The following is a 17,861-nucleotide window of genomic DNA, read 5'->3' on the forward strand; positions in this document are numbered from 1 at the left end:
AACATACGTTGAAAAACAACGAAGCTATAATTTTTTTCCTATTAATTTCCTGATCGTTCCTATGGCAGCTATATCATATAGTCGTCCGATTTTCATAAAATTTTTAACAAAATTCTGAAATAATATAAAATGGTCATATCTAAAAAATGGTGCAAAAATGTTGAAAAACAGCAAAGTTATAATATTTTTTTTCTACAAATATATCGAAAATTTGTATGGCAGCTATATGATATAGTCGTCCGATCCGGCCCGTTCCGACATATATAGCAGTGAGAGCATATAGAAGACTATATGCAAAGTTTCATTCAGATAGCTTTAAAACTGAGGGACTAGTTTGCGTAGAAACAGACAGACAGATGGACAGACGGACAGACGGACAGACGGACATGGCTAGATCGACTCGGCTGTTGATGCTGATCAAGAATATATATACTTTATAGGGTCGGAAACGTCTCCTTCACTGCGTTGCAAACTTCTGACTGAAATTATAATACCCTGCAAGGGTATAAAAAAGGCGGCCTGTGGGAATTTGTCTTCCCAGGCCTGATCAGACCACTGCGCCCTCTTCCTACTCTACCTCTATTCTGATAGTCTTGGATAGAAACCGGGTTAAAGCCGGAGATTCTAAGCAACGAAGTTTTTCTCCTGCGTTCAGAGGGTATCGGCTAAATCGGTCTATCAGAGCTATAAATTAATTTTCTACTAAATGTGTTCCGCTATACTATCCGTCAACATCTAATAAGTCTCCTTGGTTTACTAAAGAGTTGAGTCGCCTCAAAATCAAGAAATCTAATTTGTATGCTAAATCTAAACGTACCGGTTCTTAAACAGTCCTATTTATCGGCTCGGTCTACTTTTAACGTGCAGAATGCGCAGTATTACAATAATTATTTGACTCGTTTAGGGCCCCGTTTTCTGAGGACCGAAAACAGTTTTATAATTTTGTTAAAACAAAGCGTAAACCGATTACTTATCCTTCCTCGCTCTCTTTTGAAAATACAACAGCAGATAATGATCAGGCACTTACTCCAACTTAATAGACTCAAATCAGTCCCCACTGGGGCATTTGACTGATTTTTTGGAATAAATTAATATCTCGCGAACTATGTAACATATTTCAATGAGGTTTTTTTTATAGTGTTCTACATACCCTTATACACATGTTGGAAAAGTAAAAATACCCCCCCCCCCCCACAAAATTAAAAAAAAAAATTTTTGTTTTCTTTTTATATAGCAAATTTTTCTATATATATTTTTTATTTTCAATTTCAATATTGTAGAATATAATAGGAAACATATCTGCCTTCCTGCTCTTTGCGTCCTCTCAAATTGCAGATTACTGCTCTTTGGTGAAGCCTTGATCAAGCTTTAAAGCCAAAGTCTCCTCTGTCGAAGAACGTACAGGCTGCTCAACGGGCTTACATTTGAACATTTTGGTTTGTGCTGGATTTAAGCTATTAACTTTAATATAACAGGCAGATATGTTTTTTTAATTTCTATGCCTGCTGCTTAAATCAGATAACCGCTGAGATATAGTTAGCTTCATCAATTTTCCCTCTTGAACATTTTAACCAAAATGATATTTTTAGATGTTCAGCGGTTCTTTGCTTAGATTTGCTTGCATTTCCAATCTAATTTAAGCTAAAATTGCCTTCCACCCACTTTGAATATTTTTTCGATAACTTATCCATCTTCCTCTGGCATTTTCGCCATTTTTATAATAAGTTTACGGAAGAAATTCGGGATTTTCCTTTTAAAAAGCTTTGATTTATCTCAAAAAGAATGAAATCAACTCGCTTGATTTATCTTAACAAGAATGGGATCAACTTGCTTGCTCACTAACGTCACAAAGAACCTTTTGCTTATGCCACACATCCAGCAACGTTCTGTTTCTGATCAAGAGATTGGTTTAAAAGAAATTAAATTACGCGAAAAGTCGCACGAAGCGCACGATGAGACAAAATGTTCTGAGTTCGCAATTAATGACTCTACTAAATGGATATAGACACTCACTAAACAAAGTTAAACATTTTTTTAAAACTCTACTGAAAGTTGAACTTTCTTTCCAAAACCCAAACGAAAACATCACCTGCTACATTTACAAATTGTTAGTATTGGACGCACACATCAAGCAACATATTAGTATTTACACAAAGTTGGGTGGTATGGGTGTGCCATACCAAGGCAAAGTCAACAGGGCAACTGTTGATGAATATTCCTTGGCTCTAATGGTACACCAAGTCGACTCGTAGGTGAATATCGGTTTGATAGACACCACCTTCTCCTGGGAGAAGGTCCTCCGCGTGGTACCTCCAGGAAACGTACTACGGTAAGGCCAATGCGAGCGGCACCTCCAGTGAATCCCTCACCTAATAATCCTCTGCCTCCCAATCCCTACCGAGACATGGGCAAGTCTTAAAACTACCTCCCCTCAAGTCAGGCGTGTAAAGCGACCCGTGCCCACTGACTATAAGGTTCGCAGCTGAGGGGTTAAACCAGCTGTGTTCGAACGGAGCCTTCCCAGGGCCGGGCAACCCTGGGTCGGAACGAGCCTTGCCGTGGCTTAGGGGCGAAGCCACGGTCGACCTTCCTTCAATGCCCCGAACCCCTCGGGCCCGCCGCGCTCGCCCTGTCGAGCAACGCGGGCGTTTATGAAAATGAATACAACTAAAAAATCCGCTTCGGACCTCGTGGGGGAGGTAAAACCCCACCACAAATCGACGGAAAGCGAACTCGACGAGGAGGAGCTACTGCGCTCAGACGACGAGACGCTAGCCCCGTCCAATACAGAGGGAGGTGTAAAGACAAGCACACCTCAAACGACACAACCAAAGCACACTAAAGCGGCGGCAAGCCAAGCCAAAGCGACCGGTGAACACGGGAAGACAAAACCGTGGACCCACCAACAACGAAAGGCGCAGGCAAGCAAGGCCCATTTCATCCTCGCCAAAATAGCGAGGAATGAAAAGGAGGGCAAAGCCAGATTTCTAGCAGTGATCGAGGAATACGAGCGCTACGAGAAGGAGCACCCAGAGACGTCTTTGCCTCCTCAAGCAAAGCGCAACCGCTCACAAGAGGTGAGTGAGAGCGCTCCAAAGAGGGCCAAGGACGCTAAGGGAGCACCGAGGCCGACCACGTTCGTCAAACCGGCGAAAAAGTTCAGCGAGGTGGCCAGAGACAGCCTCGCAATGGCACTTATAGACGAGCTCAACGACGATGGGCGCCTGCTGATGGAGAAATGGGAGGAGGTCGAGACCCAGTTGGCGGAGATGGTAACCGACAAATTACTGTCCGAGCCAACGGGCCAGTCACCCTCCTTTGACTCCTCAGACATGGTTAGGGGGCACCGGGTAATCAGGTGCGACGACGAGTTTTCGCGGGATTTCCTGGCGGATTTCGTTGCCAGTCTAAGCAAGGCATGGAAAGGGATTAGCATAAAGCTAGTCCCCGCCAAGGACATCCCAAGGAGACCCAGAGCTCGCATCTAGTTGCCCAAGGGGCTGTCTAGCCATGAAAGGGTGCTCAAGACTCTGCGAGCAATGAATAAAGGAGTCGACATGGAGGACTGTGCCATTCTCAGAGCTGAGCGAGAAATGAAGTCCAGTCAGCCATATCTGTTCTTAATCAACCAGCGCTGCCTAGAACAGCTGAAGGCAGCAGACAACAAGGTCCGGTACGGCATCAGGAAAGCCAAGGTGAAGGTCTTCCTAGACGAACCGGACGACATCCTGGAAGATGAAGTCGAGGACGCCAATAAGCTGCTGGACGATTTGGCGATCGACGACAGCACCCGATCTAATGCCGACGGTCGTTCAGATAAACCTGAAGCGCAGCTCCCACGCTTCAGCTAATCTGGGGGTCCTTCTCCGGGAGAAGGACATCGACATCGGCCTTATACAAGAGCCATGGACAAGGGACGGACGAATCTCTGGCATGGCCATAAAGGGATACACAACATTATACACAAACTCGACGGGTAGGCCGAGGGCGGGTATAATCATTATAAACAACCTTAATGCTCTTCTCTACCCCAATCTCAGCAACTTAGATCTAGCAGTGGCAAGATTCAAGGCGGCGGATGGGACAGCCATACTAATAACCTCCGGATACATGGCCCACGACGAACCTGCACCACCTGAAGCGGTTAATAGGGTGATGCAGTGGGCCGAGGAGACTAAGACGACGCTCATCCTCGGGTGCGATGCCAACGCAAGGCACGCACTGTGGGGAAGTAAGGAGACAAACGAAAGGGGTGAGTCTCTCTTCGATAGTATTATATGTCGTGACGTCAATATTTGTAACAAAGGAAACACGCCACCTTCATCTTTCCAAGCACGGAAGGATTTCAGGGCTGGGAGGAAGTCCTAGACATAACCCTCCAATTGGAGCATAGTGATTACAAGGTAAGAAATTGGAGAGTCTCTACACAAGACTCGTTTTCAGACCACAGGTACATATTCTTCGAAATTGTGATGCCGGTATGTGAAACGGCGCCGAAGCGAAACCCTCGAAACACTGACTGGGACAAATACAGAAAGATTGTACAGTCAAAGGTTAAAGACAGAAGGATCAAGACCCGATCCACCCCGGAGAGAATAGATAAGGAAGTCGAGGACTTCACAAATATTCTGAACAAAGCCTACAAAGAGTCATGCAGACTAACATACTCTAAGAAGACATACCCACCATGGTGGAACAAAGAGCTATGCGAGCTCAGAAAGAAAGTCCGAAAAGCCTTCAACACAAGTTACGGAACCAAAGACTGGCAGCCGTACAAAGCAATACACAAAGAATACAAAAAGGCAATCTACGTAGCCAAGAAGGAATCTTGGAGCAGCTACTGTGAATCGCTTGAAGGAGTCAAAGACACGGCGAGGCTAAGTAAAATCCTATCGAGAGGACACACAAGCCCCACGCTCATAAACAAACCCGATGGGACAGGAAGCACGTCGGCTGAAGAGTCACTGGAAATCCTGCTGAATACGCATTTCCCAGGAAACCAAAAAGAAGAACCCAGAATAATGGTAAGCCAGGGGGCAGACCAGCAGCTACAAGTAGAAGAGATCATCACCATGGAAAGAATCCATTGGGCGATAGATTCCTTCGACAAATACAAAAGCCCGGGTCCAGACGGAGTAATACCGGCAATGCTACAAACAACAAAAGCAAGCACGGGAAAATGGCTGCAAGCAATCTTCCAGGCATGCATTAAAACAGCACACATACCACTTCCATGGAAGGAAGCGAGGGTAGTCTTCATACAAAACCAGGAAGAAGAGGACACATCCAAGCCAAGGATTATAGGCCGATAAGCCTTACCTCCTTCCTAATGAAAACACTGGAACGGATCATCGATATCCACATCAGAGACAGAACGGAGAAAAACCTTTCCAATGCGCAACATGCGTACAGGAAAGGCCGATCCACGGAAACAGCATTTCACGAAGTAGTGCGATACATAGAAAAGGCTCTACTTTTCAAAAACTACGCCATGGCCACCTTCCTGGACATAGAAGGAGCCTTTAATAACGTCAATGCGGATTCCATCCTGAGTTCCCTCAACGGTATAGGAGTAGAGGGAGGCATCAGGGCATGGATTGGCGCAATGCTGACGAGCAGGAGGATAACAGCCGAACTGAGTGGCACTCATCACACAAGAATTGTGAAGAGGGGCACACCTCAGGGGGGAGTCCTGTCCCCACTGCTCTGGCTGATAAACATGGACGACGTACTAAGAACACTAAATAGCGAAGGAGTAAAAGTGATAGCATACGCAGCCGACGTAGTCCTACTCACTTCAGGACCATTCCCCGACGTCATCAGCGAACTAATGACAAGGGGACTTACTAAACTCAATGCATGGGCAAAAGCCTGCGGATTGGGCATAAATCCAAGTAAAACAAGTAAAACGGAACTAATGCTCTTCACTAGAAGAACTAAGGTCCCTAGCTTCACAAAGCCAAAGATAGATGGCATAGAACTAGAGATATCACAGCAGGCAAAGTATCTGGGAGTGATACTGGATGCGAAACTGTCATGGAAACAAAACATCAACGAGAGAGTCAAGAAAGCAAGCATAGCATTCTATTCCTGCAGGAAGATGTTTGGAAAGAACTGGGGCATCCACCCCAGGATAATAATATGGCTTTACACAGCGGTGGTAAGACCCATACTCACATACGGAGCACTAGTATGGTGGCCAGCATTAACTAGGGCATACAACGTACAGAAACTAACAAGGATACAGAGATCGGCATGCGCAGGAGCCACAGGAGCACTGAGATCATGCCCCGCGGCGGCGCTGAACGCCATCCTGAACATAATACCGATAGAGCATTTCATCAGGAACACTGCAGCACAAGGAGCGGTACGACTTAAGGCTAGCCAAAGCTGGAAAGACTACCACACCGGGCACTGCAGGATTCTGAACGAGATAAACTATCGGACGACAGTAGACACAGACCACATGACAACCGAACTGCGATTCGGTAACACATACACCACTATATACCCTACAAGGGAAGACTGGAAGAGAGGGAGAGTAATCGAACCGGACGAAGTATCACTCTACACCGACGGCTCAAAGATGAGCGGCGGAGTAGGGGCCGGAATCTACGCCGAGAGCTGGAAGGTAGAGGAATACTTCCACCTCCCAGAGTCAGCGACGGTTTTCCAGGCGGAGGTTCTCGCGATACTGAAAGCTGCCGAACTTTCGCTAGACCGAGGCCTCCGGAATACCAAGGTGAGGATATACTCAGACAGCCAGGCGGCGATCAAATCCCTCGCACAAGCACGGACGAATTCAAAACTAGTGGCCAAATGTAAAGGGGCACTAAACAGACTAGCAGAAGACAACAGGGTACAACTAGCCTGGGTACCCGGACACAATGACATAGACGGAAACGAGAAAGCAGACGAGCTGGCCAGAAAAGGGTCAGAAGAACACTCAGCAACAACAGACATACAGATCTCCCTGAACTCAGTCCAGACGGAAATTCATGACCATTTCAAACAACTAGCCAGCAAGGAATGGTCGACGAAGGCAGAGCACAGAAGATCGAAACTATGCTGGCCAGAATTCAATAGGAAGAGAACCGCAGAACTGATCTCCAAGAGCAAAAAGGACATCAGGAGGATAGCAGCAACCATCACCGGCCACTGGCCAATAGGCACGCAAGCCTGTAAGATGGGTCTACCCTACAACCCACAACGCAGAAGCTGCAAGGAACCAAGCGAGCAGGAGACACCAGAGCATCTGCTGTGCCACTGCCCGGCACTCAACAAACAAAGAGCCCGACACTTCGGAGCACACCAACTCGAGTCACTAGGGGAAATTGGAAGGCAGCCAGTAGCGGCCATCATAGCTTACCTGAATGACACGGGCTGGTACTAAGTAGGGCGCAGACAACAACAAATCGAGGGTGTGGATCAAAACGGAGCTCAGCTCTAATTGGAGGCGGCCAGGGCTGCCTCACCACTTATACCTACCTACCATTTACACAAAGTACATACCTGAAGAATTCCTAACCAATTTAAATTAGAATTTTTCACTTAATTTTATTAGAGAAATACTGTTTTCAAAATGAGCTTCAGAGTTCGGCAAAAAGTAAACAAACCCTGTGCGCTTGCAACAGCTGACTTTAACAGTTGGTATTAAAATACTAGACTGTAAAGTTAACATTTGCGGTATGTTAGAAAACAGCTTGATGTTTTCTTAATACATTAAAATAAAAAAATCGAAAATCGGCATACTTTTGAAAATTACATTTATTCCAAAAAATCGGTCAAACGCCCCATAGTGTAGGGGTCAGAGGGTAAGGGCTGAGAAAACAAATAGGAAAATATAAATAAGTATAATCGTAAGTTTAAATGATAGAACCGACCCATCGAAACGCATATGCCGCGACTAGAGTGTAGGGTAGCGCCTTCCAGAACATGTCGTTTTTCTTCTACCTGCATTCGCAGCGCCAGCGAAATCGTACGATTTTTTGCTTATTTTTCCTTCCTCCAGTCCTTCGCTCGCGAGCATCGAGAGCGCGAGAGGGGATTTGGGAAAAGTCCCGTAGCTTTTGGCTCGTTTGCTATGCAAGGCACACTGCGTGTAGAGAAATTTTGTGACGCTCGCTCACTTGAAATTGAAAACCAGAGCAAAGCACACGCATCGTAGATCATTTTTACTATAATAATTCCGGCACGTGGATTATACTGTTTCAATCGAATTGATAGTAAGGTGCCAGCAAGAGACCATTGACAAAACTTAATAGGTATTGTGCACGAGTGAGAACAGGTAAATATTAACCACGGAACGGCAGAGTTTATAGTATAGTTAACCCTTTTGTTGTACAGGGCTAGTTTGGCGCTAGGCGACGGCTCTTACGTCCTTCGCTAGGCGTGGGCGTATCGCCGGCGTGGCAGCCACACGCGGCAGAAGTTGGCGATCAGCGAACAAGGCGGCGCGGTGCAACCGAGCGACCATAACCTTACTCTTTGGAAGCCCTACGGCGGCAGCGACGTCGACGTGCAGCCAACGCTGTGTGACACGAGCGGCCATAACCTAACTTTTCGGAGGCCCTACGCGGCGGCAAAGACGTCGACGTGCGGCCAACGCAGCACGTGCGCGTAACCTTACTTTTTGGGAACCTCTGCTTCGCCACGTCGGCTGCCAAGGAGCTATAGCGATCCGAGTGCGACTGCACTAAACCGGGAGCGAGAAATCTCCAAGAGTCAGACCAGAGGCGGCCTGTGTCTGAGTTCTCGGAGTAATGTAACCGGCCTCGTGCAGCCCCAACTAAGGCGATTCGGCTGTATGGACAGCGGCTAAGCATTACCTTTTCGAGCATAAGCCAGTAGGAACAGTGGAGGTGCAGCTAAGGTAGCTGAGCGGAGACTAGGCAGGAGCAGGCGCAGCCGGATAGAGAGCTCGCTTGAGCGGCAGGCATGTGACCTGTCGAAGAAGTTGGAGGCGCGTCGCGGCGAGCAGCGCGCTCCCGCTAGATGATTCCAGTATCCCGAAGGATGTAGAGAAGTTTTGAGATCGATTAAATTTAGAGTAATGCGTAACGTTAGATAGAAAGAAACTGATATTGTTGTTGCTCTTCTGCCATTTAGCGTGATATGTGAATGCGAACGCGAGCGTCCCATTTAAATATCGTTTCTGAACTTTCCAACTAACAGCCATCAGCACCTGCAACTTCGATGGGCCCAACGAACCAGCAGCGGAGGATCTGAACGTAAGTCAGTATATCGAAAGTAAATTGGCACAAAGGCCGCATATTTGATTTATTCTGTATATATATATATCGATCGTATGTATAATTTAAACGGGATCCCAAGCGGGCCGCACATTTACGCGTTTGTTTACATAAATTTCAATTAACGTAGAGATAAATAGATAGGGATTAGATAAATTAAGAAAATGATTAATAATTATAAGAGACAGAATTATGAATTATCCTGAAGTTTAACGAAATAATAATGGAGTAAAAACGTATATCTTTGGTCTATGTTAATACAGCAAGTGGATGACAAATGACTTTAGAATGAGCTAAGATCGAAAAGATGAACTTAGTCAAGGGGTAACACTTAATTATCGGAGTTTACCACGGCAAGGAGGGTAAAGACGTGGGGGCGAACGACACCTCAGCCACCCACAACGCGAGTGTTCCTCTCTAATACCTACTCTTTAGGGTCCGTCCGTACGTCCGATTAATTCAACCGTTGACCAATCATTTAGTTTACAGAATGTGCACTTAAACTTTTTATTACAGTAGTGAAAAGGTGTGACTTATTATTGGTGAGGAAGGCCCACGCCATATCCGACGAGCTTTGAACCGAGCATAGCAAGAAGTGCACAAATACCAATCCGATTGTACACTAGAAAACCCACAGTATCTAGTGAGCACCTGCCTCTTGGCTACTTCATAAATAAAATGGCGCCCAACGTAGGGCCAAAGACCGTTATCTGCATTTGAGAAATAAGAGGAAAAAGAATATCAAGCTATAGTGCAACTCGCAGGAGCCGCAAATACCTATTGTTTTAGGTGCAGGACCCTCGAGTGGTTTTAGCCCATGAAAATGCTCGACTATCCATCCAAAAGAATTTTTTGTAATTAATTTAATCAGCAGAAATTGTTACTATTTCATACAAGAGTTTTGCTAGTTGCGAGTTGAGGACTTCTTAGCCGGAATTGCGTCTTCGATTCGAGATCTTACGGATCAAGGCGACTGCAACGAACCCACTCACAGGCGCAAAAAACTCGAGCCTGAAATTAGTTAGGTGGATCAAACTCCCGTTCAATAGGTAGAGGGAAGCGAATTCGGAATTAGTAGCTTGGAATAGCGATATGTTATCAAAACTTCGTGGTACTATCGACCAGTACTAACCGAGCGCAGAATACTATCCAAAGGCGACAGTTTAGACTACTGGCAAAAGGTACTGTACGCGTATTTAGGAATATCAAGTGGTCGGAGGAACTTCGATGGATGACCAATACAGCGAATACAAACCTACAAAGCCGCAACAATATAGACAATATTAGTATAGAGTTGGTTAGGAGAGAACGCTCAGCAAGAAGGTATTCGACAGAAACTAGCTGGAGAAACAAAGACCATAATTTGAAAATATTAAGCAACCAATAACAGATACACAAGAAGAAAATGCCTATTCATCATAGCTTAGAGAATTTAGCAACCGCTCCTAATAATGACGAAAGTGTTTGCATTCTATGCACACGACCTTTAAGCGTGAACGATCTGACAGCAGCTTCTCCTTGTAATCATCGATTTCATCATCAATGTATTAGAGATCACTTGTCAGTGACGAACTCGTGTCCGACTTGCAATCGACCATGCACGGTGCAGCAGTTGTCAGTATCGAACAATAACTTGTTAGCCGAATTGGCAGATGCAGAACAAAGATCCGAGTCAGGAAGAGCACCCAATGAATATGACGCTGCCGAAGGCAGCAGCAGTCTTATCACAAACCGAGGCCGTAACAGGAATGAACCAAGAAGAGGTCGAAGTTTGGGGCAACGCAGAGGTATGGTTACTAGGTCTCAGCAACGTAGTAACGTGGCGCAGCAGCGCAATAGAAGCGCTAATACACCATCAGTTCTCGATTCATCTAGAGCAGAGAGTGTCGAAGAAATAGGTAGAGTAGTTCAAGCAGCAATGCAGTCTCAGCAACAGAAGCTTATGCAGGATTTGACTCCTTTCATACAATCACAGATATCGAATTTGCAGCTCGAACAGAATGCCCAATCCCCGAGTAGGAGAAGCATGAACAATGTAACATAGGGACAAGCTTTCGCAGTAGGTCAAACTCAGCCAGGGTCAGGATTGAATTTACCAAACAGGGAGCAAAACGAGAGATTAGAGAATCGACAATCTAGTCGAAACTCTGAGAGGTCGCACACTTCGGTGCAGCCGGAGAAGGTGCCCGGTATTATCCAGAGTTGGCACATCAAATTTGATGGAGCCAAAGATGGTTTGCAGACAGAGGATTTTCTGTACAGAGTACAAGCACTAGCCCAACAAAACTTGAACGGAGATCATCAGCTTCTTTGTGATCACCTACATCTGTTCTTTACCGGCAAAGCGAATGAGTGGTATTGGAAATTCCACCAAGCATGTACGAATTTTACGTGGGCAGAGTTTTGCAGGGAATTTAGACAGAAATTTCGAGATGTGGATACAGACATGGACATATGGGAATCTATCAATAGTAGGCGTCAAGCAGACAGGGAACCATTCGAAGAATACCAATTCCAAATAGAAAAGTTGGTTTCGCGCTTGAGTACTCGACTTTCAGAGCAGTCGTTAGTTGAACTGCTGATTCGGCATGCGAAGCCATCGCTGAGGTACGAGTTGATGCATTTGCGCATAAATTCCTTAGTCACCTTAAGGGAAGAGATACGAACACACGAACAGTTTTGTAAGCAGAATAGACCGCAGCAAGGGAAGAACCAAGTTGGAACACGACCTTATATTGCTCAACTAGAACAGGAATCTGAGGATGTAGGACTAGAAGATGTGTCAGCCCTACAGACTAATCAGATAAGATGTTGGAACTGCGATAAGATAGGCCATAGGTTCGACGAGTGTCTCGAAGTTCGCAGCATCTTCTGTTATGGATGCGGAGCCAAGAACACTTTTAAGCCGAACTGTCAGCACTGTAGACCATCGGAAAACCGACAAAGGGATGCGTCGGCCAAAATCCACGCGTCGCATCCGAAACATTAAAATCCAGTAGTGGTACGCAGACAGAACCGTGTGAAGTTTCAAATCTGCAAGAAGTACACCCAAACACAGCAAAAGTTAACCAACCGTATCATATACGTGAAGCACAGTACGCTGAAGCCAGACGCAGAATATTCGCAGACGTTTGCAGCAGTATTGACACTCACAAACCCGGACGTTCAACACTAAGAGCACGATCATTTTGGAACAAGGTTCGAAAGAACCGGAAAAAGTTGATAGCAGCAGTTTTTATGAATTCCGATAACCGTTTATACACGGAAATCGATTTAGTGGGTAAGCGCTATGTGGCGTTACTCGATTCAGGAGCAACGATAAGCTGTATCGGAGGCAACGCTGCTAGAGACTTAGCTCAGAACCCAAATTTACGAAAATGTTCAGGTCGCATTAAAACCGCGAATAACTCCGAGTGCCCAGTCGTAGGCAGACTCGTGGCAGACATCAAATATCGAAATCGTACACAACCAGTCGAATTTTTTGTGATTCCAGGGCTGGGAGTTGATTTCTGGCGAGACTTCGGTCTATTGTCCAAAATAATGGAAGAGACCGGAAGTGTAGCTGAACTTGACGTAGGGCGAGACGAAGATCCGGACGATAGCCCGAAAACGCATGTTCTTTCGATCGAGCAACAGAAGAGGCTAGAGACTGTAATCTCTAAGCTTCCCTCTTACGAGTCAGAAGGATTAGGTCGAACTCAACTAATTGAACATTCCATAGACGTTGGTCAAGCGAAGCCGGTAAAACAGAGGCATTGGCCCATCTCACCAGCTAAGGAGAAACTTATGTTTGCCGAAGTAGAGAATATGTTAGCGTTAGGCGTGATCGAAGAATCTCGAAGCCCGTGGAGCAGTAACTGCGTGCTGGTGAAGAGAGGAGAAAAAGTTCGGTTATGTTTGGACTCCAGGGAGGTGAACAAGCTAACCATAAAAAACGCCTATCCACTCCCTCATGTAGACGGAATCCTTAGCAGATTGCCACCAGCGCGTTACAGAACGGGTCTCGATATGAAACACGCATTCTGGCAGATTCCACTCGAGGAGAAGTCCAGGCAGTGTACAGCGTTCACGATCCCCAACAGGCCTTTGTATCAGTACAAAGTAATGCCGTTCGGCCTGTGTAACGCAGCACAAACACTATGCAGACTGATGGACGCCGTGATACCAACACATTTGCGCACTAGGGTATTCGTATACCTAGACGATTTATTAATTCTGTCGGAAGATTTCGAGTCCCACATGGTGTTGTTAGAAGAAATCGCGATGAAGTTGAGGCAAGCTAATTTAACTATTAACATAGCGAAGTCGAAATTTTGTATGACCGAGATTAAATACTTAGGCTTTATCATAGGGTATGGACAGATCAAAGTCGATCCAGGCAAAGTTAGCGCAATCGACACATTTCCGATCCCGACGACAGTCAAACAACTTCGCAGGTTCCTAGGACTAGCAGGCTGGTATAGGCAATTCGTAGACAATTATGCTACGAACCGTAAGTTTAGCTGGGATCCGGAAGCTGAAGAGGCATTTAAATTAGTGAAGTCGAAACTAACCTCCTCACCTGTGTTACGAACCCAAGATTTTCATAATAAGTTCATATTGCTTTGCGATGCTAGTCTGTATGGACTTGGATGCGTATTAGCCCAAGAAAATGAAGACGGCGTTGAGTTACCAATAGCGTACATGTCAGAGAAGCTGACGAAAGCACAGCGAAACTATTCTGTGACCGAACTAGAGTGCTTAGCAGTGATTAGAGGGATTAAAAAGTTTCGTGCTTATATAGAGGGGCAGGAATTTTGTGTAGTGACAGATCACGCGTCCTTAAAGTGGCTGATGAAGCAGAAAGACCTGTCAGGACGATTGGCTAGATGGTCAATCCAGTTGCAGGGTTTCTCATTTAGTATAAAGCACAGAAGCGGCTCGCAAAACGTAGTTGCGGATGCGTTGTCGCGTCGTGAAGAATCTAACCTAGAGGAAGTCACAGACGCAGGCCCAATCATTGATTTGTAATCTAGCGAATTCGATTCGGAGGAATACCTAAGCCTGATCGACCAAATCCAAACAAATCTGAAAATATCGGGTAAATTTGTATACAAACGAACAGAAATTGCAAAGGGAGATGCACCAAGAGCAGCGGATGCTTGGAAGCTCTGGGTCCCGACAGCCTTACGAAACGCTATCTTGTACCGAGCACACGATGCCCCAGATTCAGCTCATGTAGGTATGTCCAAAATGATTGGGATGGTGACCCAAATCCGTGATTACGTAGCTAACTGTTGCATTTGCAAGTCGACCAAGAGTCGTAATCAAATCTTAAGACCACCCATAGGGAATCCAACAACTTCCCAAAGACCGTTTCAGAAACTTTATATGGATCTCTTAGGACCATATCCGCGATCCAAGAGCGGTAACATAGGTCTGCTTATTATCGTCGATCACTTCACGAAGTTTCATTTCTTGCACCCATTACGAAAGTTTACTTCTGATAGAATTTGCGACTTTTTGGTGAAATACGTCTTCTGTACATTCTGAGTTCCGGAATCCATACTAACGGACAACGGATCGCAGTTTAAATCTGGATATTTTAAGGCTTTCCTAACGCGATTCGGCGTAGCACATATGTGTACAGCCATTTACTCTCCCCAAGCCAACGCGAGCGAGCGAGTAAATAGATCCGTACTGGCAGCCATAAGAGCTTATATCGGGACGGATCATACCGATTGGGATAGGAATATAGACGAAATTAGCGCATCTTTAAGAGCGAACAATCATCGTAGCACCGGATTTTCACCTTATTATTTGTGTTTTGGTCAAAGTATGATCATAAACGGAAAGGACTATGAATTACTAAGAAACATTAAGTCGTTACAGGATGATACTTTGTTGAAAACGCCTGATGTCATGCAGCTAGCACGTAGTCAAGCGCAGAAGAAAATTAAGGAAACGCATGAAGACAAGAGTTTATAATTTGCGCTCGCGTTCAGCATGTTTTAAAGTCGGTGACACTGTGTATGCCCGCAGTTTTGCGCAAAGCAATGCGGCTAAACAGTTCAACAGTAAGCTGGCTCCAGTCTTTATGAAAGCGACAGTTACTAAGAAGCTTAGCCATATTTACTATGAATAAGAAAACGATGTCGGGAAATCCTTAGGGGTGTATCACCTGAAAGACATAAAGAGCTAGAACGATTCTTGTCTGACCTTTTTCAGTTAAAACCTCTTCGAGTAGGACTCTCGATGAGTTAACTGTGGTGCAGGGGTCAGAGGGTAAGGGCTGAGAAAACAAATAGGAAAATATAAATAAGTATAATCGTAAGTTTAAATGATAGAACCGACCCATCGAAACGCATATGCCGCGACTAGAGTGTAGGGTAGCGCCTTCCAGAACATGCCGTTTTTCTTCTACCTGCATTCGCAGCGCCAGCGAAATCGTACGATTTTTTGCTTATTTTTCCTTCCTCCAGTCCTTCGCTCGCGAGCATCGAGAGCGCGAGAGAGGATTTGGGAAAAGTCCCGTAGCTTTTGGCTCGTTTGCTATGCAAGGCACACTGCGTGTAGAGAAATTTTGTGACGCTCGCTCACTTGAAATTGAAAACCAGAGCAAAGCACACGCATCGTAGATCATTTTTACTATAATAATTCCGGCACGTGGATTATACTGTTTCAATCGAATTGATAGTAAGGTGCCAGCAAGAGACCATTGACAAAACTTAATAGGTATTGTGCACGAGTGAGAACAGGTAAATATTAACCACGGAACGGCAGAGTTTATAGTATAGTTAACCCTTTTGTTGTACAGGGCTAGTTTGGCGCTAGGCGACGGCTCTTACGTCCTTCGCTAGGCGTGGGCGTATCGCCGGCGTGGCAGCCACACGCGGCAGAAGCTGGCGATCAGCGAACAAGGCGGCGCGGTGCAACCGAGCGACCATAACCTTACTCTTTGGAAGCCCTACGGCGGCAGCGACGTCGACGTGCGGCCAACGCAGCACGTGCGCGTAACCTTACTTTTTGGGAACCTCTGCTTCGCCACGTCGGCTGCCAAGGAGCTATAGCGATCCGAGTGCGACTGCACTAAACCGGGAGCGAGAAATCTCCAAGAATCAGACCAGAGGCGGCCTGTGTCTGAGTTCTCGGAGTAATGTAACCGGCCTCGTGCAGCCCCAACTAAGGCGATTCGGCTGTATGGACAGCGGCTAAGCATTACCTTTTCGAGCATAAGCCAGTAGGAACAGTGGAGGTGCAGCTAAGGTAGCTGAGCGGAGACTAGGCAGGAGCAGGCGCAGCCGGATAGAGAGCTCGCTTGAGCGGCAGGCATGTGACCTTTCGAAGAAGTTGGAGGCGCGTCGCGGCGAGCAGCGTGCTCCCGCTGGATGATTCCAGTATCCCGAAAGATGTAGAGAAGTTTTGAGATCGATTAAATTTAGAGTAATGCGTAACGTTAGATAGAAAGAAACTGATATTGTTGTTGCTCTTCTGCCATTTGGCGTAATATGTGAATGCGAACGCGAGCGTCCCATTTAAATATCGTTTCTGAACTTTCCAACTAACAGCCATCAGCACCTGCAACTTCGATGGGCCCAACGAACCAGCAGCGGAGGATCTGAGCGTAAGTCAGTATATCGAAAGTAAATTGGTACAAAGGCCGCATATTTGATTTATTCTGTATATATATATATCGATCGTATGTATAATTTAAACGGGATCCCAAGCGGGCCGCACATTTACGCGTTTGTTTACATAAATTTCAATTAACGTAGAGATAAATAGATAGGGATTAGATAAATTAAGAAAATGATTAATAATTATAAGAGACAGAATTATGAATTATCCTGAAGTTTAACGAAATAATAATGGAGTAAAAACGTATATCTTTGGTCTATGTTAATACAGCAAGTGGATGTCAAATGACTTTAGAATGAGCTAAGATCGAAAAGATGAACTTAGTCAAGGGGTAACACTTAATTATCGGAGTTTACCACGGCAAGGAGGGTAAAGACGTGGGGGCGAACGACACCTCAGCCACCCACAACGCGAGTGTTCCTCTCTAATACCTACTCTTTAGGGTCCGTCCGTACGTCCGATTAATTCAACCGTTGACCAATCATTTAGTTTACAGAATGTGCACTTAAACTTTTTATTACAGTAGTGAAAAGGTGTGACTTATTATTGGTGAGGAAGGCCCACGCCATATCCGACGAGCTTTGAACCGAGCATAGCAAGAAGTGCACAAATACCAATCCGATTGTATACTAGAAAACCCACAGTATCTAGTGAGCACCTGCCTCTTGGCTACTACAATAGTGCAGTCTTATTATTACATCATCCCCAAATCGAACCAAATTTTCAGTCCTACCTTAAAGGGGTTATCCGGGTTTTGAGGTGATGTTTTTCAAACTTTTTTATATAATAGTACAAAGAGTCAGGAATGTTGTCCGAAAATTTCAAGTTGATCAAAGCAAAACTGTAGGAATAGGAGAAATTTAAAGCCCAGCGCGTCGTATGAGTCACAACTGGCAATTCGAACTTTTGCGTCGTTTTTCTCGAAACCACTTTTTTGAAGTCGGTAGTCACGATATCTCGAAACTATTCCTATTCCTATTCCTAAACTATTTT

At 45.4% G+C, this 17,861-nt stretch overlaps 1 protein-coding gene across 1 annotated transcript in view; it reads left to right on the forward strand.

Annotated features, from left to right (window-relative positions):
• Nucleotides 1–17,861, forward strand: part of CCY (Coiled-Coils Y) — a 291,810-nt gene that overhangs the window by 140,272 nt on the left and 133,677 nt on the right. The window lies entirely within an intron of this gene.

This window comes from Drosophila kikkawai, chromosome X (assembly GCF_030179895.1).
Source record: "Drosophila kikkawai strain 14028-0561.14 chromosome X, DkikHiC1v2, whole genome shotgun sequence".
NCBI classification, from domain to species: Eukaryota; Metazoa; Arthropoda; class Insecta; order Diptera; family Drosophilidae; genus Drosophila; species Drosophila kikkawai.